The sequence below is a fragment of the Parasteatoda tepidariorum genome, chromosome X1, assembly GCF_043381705.1.
Source record: "Parasteatoda tepidariorum isolate YZ-2023 chromosome X1, CAS_Ptep_4.0, whole genome shotgun sequence".
NCBI lineage: Eukaryota > Metazoa > Arthropoda > Arachnida > Araneae > Theridiidae > Parasteatoda > Parasteatoda tepidariorum.
In genome coordinates this window covers 69,483,057-69,490,510 of record NC_092214.1, presented here as the reverse complement: position 1 = coordinate 69,490,510, position 7,454 = coordinate 69,483,057, and the positions used below count along the sequence as shown (strand labels likewise).

At 27.3% G+C, this 7,454-nt stretch overlaps 1 long non-coding RNA gene across 3 annotated transcripts in view; it reads right to left on the bottom strand.

Moving 5' to 3' along the window:
• Window positions 1-900: 900 nt before the first annotated feature.
• LOC122269190 (uncharacterized) overlaps window positions 901-7,454 on the bottom strand; it is a 50,382-nt gene continuing 43,828 nt past the window's right edge. For all 3 annotated transcript variants that reach the window (XR_006225038.2, XR_011638240.1, XR_011638239.1), the window contains 2 exons: window positions 4,913-5,162; window positions 901-1,063 (listed from right to left, as the gene is read on the bottom strand). This is a non-coding gene — a long non-coding RNA (uncharacterized lncRNA). The remainder of the gene's footprint in view (window positions 1,064-4,912; window positions 5,163-7,454) is intronic.

Below are 7,454 nucleotides of genomic sequence, written 5' to 3'. Positions count from 1 at the left end.
ACAGTTGCCTTTTATATATATATATGTTTTATCGATTTGATTTCAGTTTAGTTCGTTACACTTCAAGCCTGACAGTTCGCTGTACATTGAAGTTTAAGATTCGTGTAACTTTGGAATTTGAACCTAGTATGTTTATTACACCAGACTCTTAGCTTAATTTTAATCCAAAACTTTAATTATTCAAACTCAAAAACTTTAATTGTAGCTTTCATAGACAAAATATAATCCTTAAATCTTCTACTTCTAAGTAACCATTTCATGTAGTGCAAAAAAATGCCAGATATTTGAGATTCAAACTGAATATTCAATTGATTTAAGATTCAAGCTAAGTTATAAGCTTGAAATTTACTCTGCCATCTTGTTGAAAAATTAAAAGAGCTAAAAAACCAATAAATTGTTTGAATTTTTTTTTAAAAAATACATTAAACTACTTTATAAAACTGTCTATTTAGAGAGATTTTTCCATTTAAATGAAAATCCTTAACATGAAACGTTAATTGTAAACTTTTGCATACATTAATAACTCTAAATAAAGTAAAAGAGGACTTACTTTTCAACTTTACTACTTTTAACTTAACTGCTTTTAACTTTTCAAGCATTAAAAAATTGATCAAAAATGCTTTTGATTTTTTTCAAAACTTTGACCTTTCCTCAAAATGACATTTTGAATCTTTTATCGAATCATCATAGTGGACGCTGAATAGAGATGGACAAAATATAACTTAATATTTATGAATACCTGTTGTGAACTTATAAAATAAATATTATTAGAGAAAATCATTATTTCGAGTGTCGAAGATAGGTTTTATCCCTGCAATACATTACAATTATGAATAAATCTAAAGTTTAAACTTTTTAAGTGCTGTTTGTTGTAGTTTTTGCTATTAAAAAATACAAACATATGCTAATAATGTTACTTTAATAAAGAATTTAAATAAATTACATTCATAAATAGAATTTTGAAAGCATTAAAATGCTAGAAGAGGCTATCAACAGAAAGTCACCAAACAGCCTTTTCTTCATAATGAACCCTTTCGCACATAGATATTTTGGCAGCTTCTTCCTGAAAAATATCAAGAAAAATGTCTAAAACAAAAAAATCAATAAGTCTCATCATAAATAAGTTAAAAAAAGACTGATTTCTTAAGCAAAATCAAACTGCAGGTGAAATAAAAAAAACAAATAATTGAACTATGTTCCTTCCGTGCTTTTTCCTAAATATTGTAACTTTTAGTTTCCTAAATTTTTGCAAAATAAAAAAAAAAATAAAAAAATTTCTACGTCCCCTCCAAAAACTAAAAAGCTTCTTATTTTTTAACCTTTATTTTTTAATGGTTTTGATATTTTTATGCAGCATTTCAAACTATATTGTTAAGATACTCAAAATGTATCTAATTACCAATACGTTCATATTGGAAACTTTTAATTTCATAGTACAAGGAGAAAAAAATTCAAATAAAATTACCACACTGTTATGATAACGAATATATAGAGTATTTAAACCATTCATTTGGTAATTATTCCTCTTCCTATAGCTAAGGTATCACGATAAAATTACTAAATTTTACCACATTTACTAAATTTTATCGCAGATTATAAAACCATATTTTACCAAACTTATTAGCAAAGTGCTTCGGTAAAAACTACCGAGCTTTTTGATGTTCTATAGAGCCAGGGACAAGGTAAATTTTACCATCTTCTGGTAGTTTTAGCCATGCTTTTTTCTCTGTGCACTTTTGATGAAAAAAAGTATATTAGCTTCCAGTTTAAATCAGACATTATTAATTTATCAATTTAATGTTGACTATTGGTTTGAAAAAAAATGGCCTCATTTATAAAGTAATGAGGTCGGCTTTCAATCCATTATCTATGTTTTATACTCCTCCTAGTACGTGTAACACATTATTTCTAACCATCTCATGCAGTTACATTAAATTAACAATACATAACATTAAAAAACGTTATTTTGATAATATCTATTTTAATTATTTAAAAATTCAGGTAGCAAATAGACTCATAAATTTATTAAAAAAAAATATAGACAGATAAATTTTTAAAAAAACATATTCAAAAACCTTTTTTTTCCGCCAAATTTTTTATGTTCTCCTTATTTTGGACTTTTTAATGTAAACAGAGAGTAGTAAACATCTGAAGGTTTTACTTCAACTTCAAAAATTAGTTAAATAATCTGTAACAAGGTACATTTATTTTAACCTAGCTAACTGCTTCACTGTAAAAATGGGTTTCTGAAAATTGAGCAAAGTTATGTCAAAAAAAGCTCCTAAACAAGGATAGCCGAATTTGAAAACCCCGTGTACATTTTGTCGTTTGTTTTAAAGTGTCTCTTATAATACAAAATTAAAAAGGTTTATATAATTTTTAGATTCAAAACAAAACAAGTTATTAATTTTAAAGTGTGCTCAGGTTTTTGAAAATTAACTCTCCTTCAAGTTTCTACTGACTCACTATAAGCCTTTAATGTCCTCTGTCCCATTTATTAATTAACTTGTCTTATATCGTCAATCAGGAATTCTACAGTAACCAATGTGATGGTGGTATAACCCATCTTGGAAACCAATTGTTCCCTTCCAAATATCAATATCAGCTTATAATTTTTTCCCCTCAAATAGAGCTCCGATTTTCTTTATTTACTCTGAAAAAGCGATGAAAAAGATAATTTTCTTCCCTTAAACAAAATGCTTATAGTTAATATAAGACAAAATAGTTATCGTTAAGTTAAGACAAAATAGACAAAACCAAAAATCAATAAAATGTGTACAAGATTAACCGTATATCACCATTAACTGTTTTCCATAGACAAGCTTATTGTGAAACAATGGCATGTCAAAAAATGCAAACAATTACATACCATATATGTAAAAAATATTGTAAAATGATGTTTGCTGTTAAAATATATTAAGCTAACAGAGAAACTTGTGATTGGTTATTGCTTCACAATAAGTTTTTTACTATGAAACTTGTTCTTTAATCACTAACCTAAATATATGTTTTCATAATCCATAAAAAAAAGTCTGAAAAATTATACTTATTAGGTATCACAGTTGCCTTTGAAGAAAAAACAATTACATCCTATATTAAAAAAAGTACTTTTAGAAAAGTTTCGTCGATTTTGCCTTAGTTGAAGAGTTATGAATTATTCTAATAGTAAGTTTAGGAAAGAATTTATAACGTAACACAGAAATTTAGCAAAATGTACAATGGCGAATAAATTGGGAAAACCACGTTTAAGATATTTAAAAATATTGATTTCAACCAATTATTATTATCTTAGTAAAGAATTACAACAGCAGAATTGTGCAGAAAGATTGGAATTTGTTACTCAGAACACTAGAATTTCTTTTATTCTAGTTTTAAAACTTAATGTATTAGTTAGAATCTTGAAAACACGTAAATTACATCTTTCCTAGATTTCAAAATTTATTTAATTTATTAAACTTACTTTTTTATCTCTCTTAATCGAATTTCAGTTTAATTTTAATTTAACTGAAATTCGATTAATTAATATGCCGACTGTGGCATCACAAGGTTGGCAAAGTACTGAAGATAAGAATTGCAGTTTTTGACCTAATTAACAGGCTAATGGTTACTTCGAAACAGGTAAAATAATTTCCATGAGTGATTTTTTTACAGATGGTTTTTACATGTGGAAAAATGTAAAAACCATCTGTAAAAAATTCAGCTCGATTGACAAATGACACTTCATGTACTTTCACTGTAAAATTTGCTTTTACTGTGCATTAAGGATTCCTTTCAGACTGTAAAAATGATTCAACTTTCATCATATTAACAATCAGAGCGCAACAGAATCTCGTGAGCGTAATTACCAATTTTTTCTTTCAGTTTTTTTTTATTTAATTATAACCTTTGAAATCGCTTCTAATGATTCTAATACTATTTTTTTTATTTAGAAGTATTTTTGAAACTACTCCGAATAAAAAATATAGCCAGAACTGCCAAAATATATTAAAATTTTCTGTGTTTCTGGCTCTATGGGAGAAGCAAAAATCTCGGTAATTTTTACCGAAGCACTTTGGTAATGATTCCATTAAAATTAGCAATAAAATATGATTTTGTTATCTGTGATTAAATTTGGAAAATATGGCAAAATTTGCTAATTTTATCATGATACTTTAGAGCGTGGCATAAACACTATTTATTCGATTACAGCATTTACTCCTCAGTTTCGCATTTATTACAAAATATGAGGTAGTAAAATCTATATTTTTCTAAGCCAGAAATTCCAGTAAACTGATACCATACGAAAGGATGAATTAACAAATGAATGGTTTAAATACCGTATATTTTTGTTTTATTATCAAAAATTATAGTTTTTTACTAGAAATGTTATTACCATACAAGTATGGTAGTTTTACCAACGTTTTTTTTTTCTGCGTGCCCTTCATAGTTTAAGTTTTAAAAAAACTTACAACCTTGTTATTATTGATAACTGATTCAATGGAATTTGTTTCAATGAATAATATGAGACAGAAAATATGAATTAATGACTAAATGCATAAATAAATTGCTTCCATTTAATCCTCTTCTAAGAGGAACCATGGTTAACATGGATGAAGTTGAGTTTTTAATCTCTCTAAAAGGAACCTTAAGACCACAGGATTTTAAACATTAGTCCACTTCAAACGATATATTTACTTCAGCCTTAATATTATATAGCCTTAATAAATCATATTACCATCAACTTTAATTCTTTTTAATTTTCATTACAAGATTCTAATGTTACAACTTAGAAGGAGACAAGAATTACGTTTTTCTTTTATTAAGATTTCCAAGAGTTTACGCGATAATGTAGTTTAAATTTTTGGATATTATGTGTATATTTTAATATTATAATTAAAGTGCTCACAAAATCAAATAGAATATATAGAATTACCTTTACGACTTCAAGAATTGATAAAAGGGCTTCAGATTGTAGCAGAGAACAATCCATGCTTCTTTTGCCTCCGGGTTTCCATCCACGATTAGTTTCACCAGTGCCTAAGGAGCTATGAATAGTTCCAGCTTCTAATAAACATGAAGTTGACAACAGAATGATAAGGAGAGTAAAGAACAGCTCGCTTCGGAGGGATATCATGGTGAAACTTTATTCCTTCGTTTATGGAAATGTCAAAAATTTTGTTAAACTGAAAAGACATGAAACATTTTGTGTATTTCTTGCTTAGTAGGATAAACATTAAAAAAATCAATATGCGCATTTTTCAGTCTTTTTAGGTGGGTAGTTTTACACTTTTGACTTCTCGGTGTAGGCCACAAATCTCTTTTTTTTAAAACTTTATGATAAAATTCAGATTGTAAAAATTGAAACACAAATTATAACCTTATTTTATCTGAAATAGAAGTATTCTTATGAATTTTCAAAAACTCTCTAAGCCCTTAAATAACATTGTTACCTATTTTTTTACCTCAATTCCTCAAAACTAAAAATGTCAACATGAAAAAAGCATTTTCTCTAAAACTGCTGTACTAATAAACTTGAGTTTCGTATTTAAGTATTACATATAATGCTTAGATCAATTTATTAAGAGCTGTTTCTTAAATATCGATTTAAAAGGCTTTATCACTTTGTGAAAATTTTTAAGAATGCTTTTTTTGGGAAAATTTCGTACTGTACAAAACAAACGTAAGTAAATTTTTCTGAAGCAAATTTTAACCAAATATTAAAAAACAAGCTCTCTCAATAAATTCTGTAAATTTACTTTATTAGTCTATAACTGTAAGGCACTAGAGTGTTTTTACGAGCAGTGTCCGCTTAAGCACGCAGGATGTTCAAAACTACACCAAGTCATTTTTTTCAGTGTCAAATACCTTCAAATGAAAGCTTTTCAGTGACGTCATGAGAAAGCGCTTTATTTTCTAGCTTAAAATCCGCATTACTGTATCACGCTCCTTGCTTTCTGAGGATCGCAAACCCCTAAGGATTGCCACGCGATATTACACTTTGCGAACCAAGCTCACTTTCTTCACAATCAAGATGGCCTGATTTGAAATGCAATTTAACATAATACACTAATTAGTCAGATCATTTATAAGAATGTAAATGATTTACTCTATTTTAGCACTTAAAATTGAATGCAATCAAAAGATGAGAAGATAACTATAATTTTAGCTACTCTTCTAAATATCCACATAAATAACATGACACAGAAAAATTGCTAAAGCTGTATTACAGCAGAAATATTTAAATATTATATTAGCATAAATATTTGTCATCAATGCTTTATTTCGCTCGTTCAAGGCACTTTTTTACTGTAAGTAAATAACGCAGCAGTGAGACTAACTTTCATATTTTATTGGTAATTTACAACTCATTTTTAGTCAGAATTGAAGGGTAAATGACAACTCATTGGTAATTTACAACTCATTTTTAGAAATGAAGGGTAAAGAAGAGCGCCTTAAATCGTATATTAGTGCACTTTTGAAAACCATTTTCGAAACATCAGGACGCTGTGCTTATATACTATGACCATAATTATGGTACCACGGTGCAACAATGGCCAATTGGTTTCCGAACATGTTGAAACTAAGTTGACGAATGTTAATCATTACCTAAAATAGCTATTTAAAAATTGCGTATTCAGAATCTGGAATATTCTAGCGTATTCTGAATCCAATTACAGCAAAAATTTTTACAACAAAGGTAAGTTTAGCTTTTTGATTCAATTCGCTTTAATAAATTTTCATAATCACTGTGATGTTGAATATTTTGAAATTTTTATACTAATAATTAAATGATCTGGAACTTTAAATGTTTCGTTTCACAAGACAATTTTCCCACGTTTTGCCAATTATCTTATTGTTTATTCATCTTATAAATTACTAAGGATAGCAGAATGAAATTTTAGACCAATTCTCAAAATATTTAAAATTAATATGTCAGCAAAAGATTGAAAAATATTTCCTTTGAAAAATAGTTAAATACTTCATCAAAAACTGCAGCAAAATCGGCAAAATGAATCGTTCTAGTTAAGCTTTAATTCACATTTAAGTATTCATCAGTAGTGATATTAAAAACTGGAAACACCCCTTAAATGGCACTTCAAAAAAACTGAAATGTATATACACTTTTTTAAAAAGTTTCAAATATGTACTCTCTTTTGAAATAAATACATAAATTTATAGTTTTTTATTATTTTAGTTACGCTTTAATTAACATTTCAGTTTTTATAAGTCATGCTATTAAAAACTGAAAATATCACTTAAATGGCTCTTCAAAAAAGCTGAAATGTATATATGCACTTTTTAAAAAAAGTTTCAAATAAGTACACATTTTTCATAGATTTCATCATTCTAATTGAGTATTAATTCATATTTCAGTATTTATCAGCTATACTATTAAAGACTGGAAACACCATTTAAATGCAGTTCAAAAAAGTTCAAATATATATATATATATCCTTAAATAACATTGTTACCTA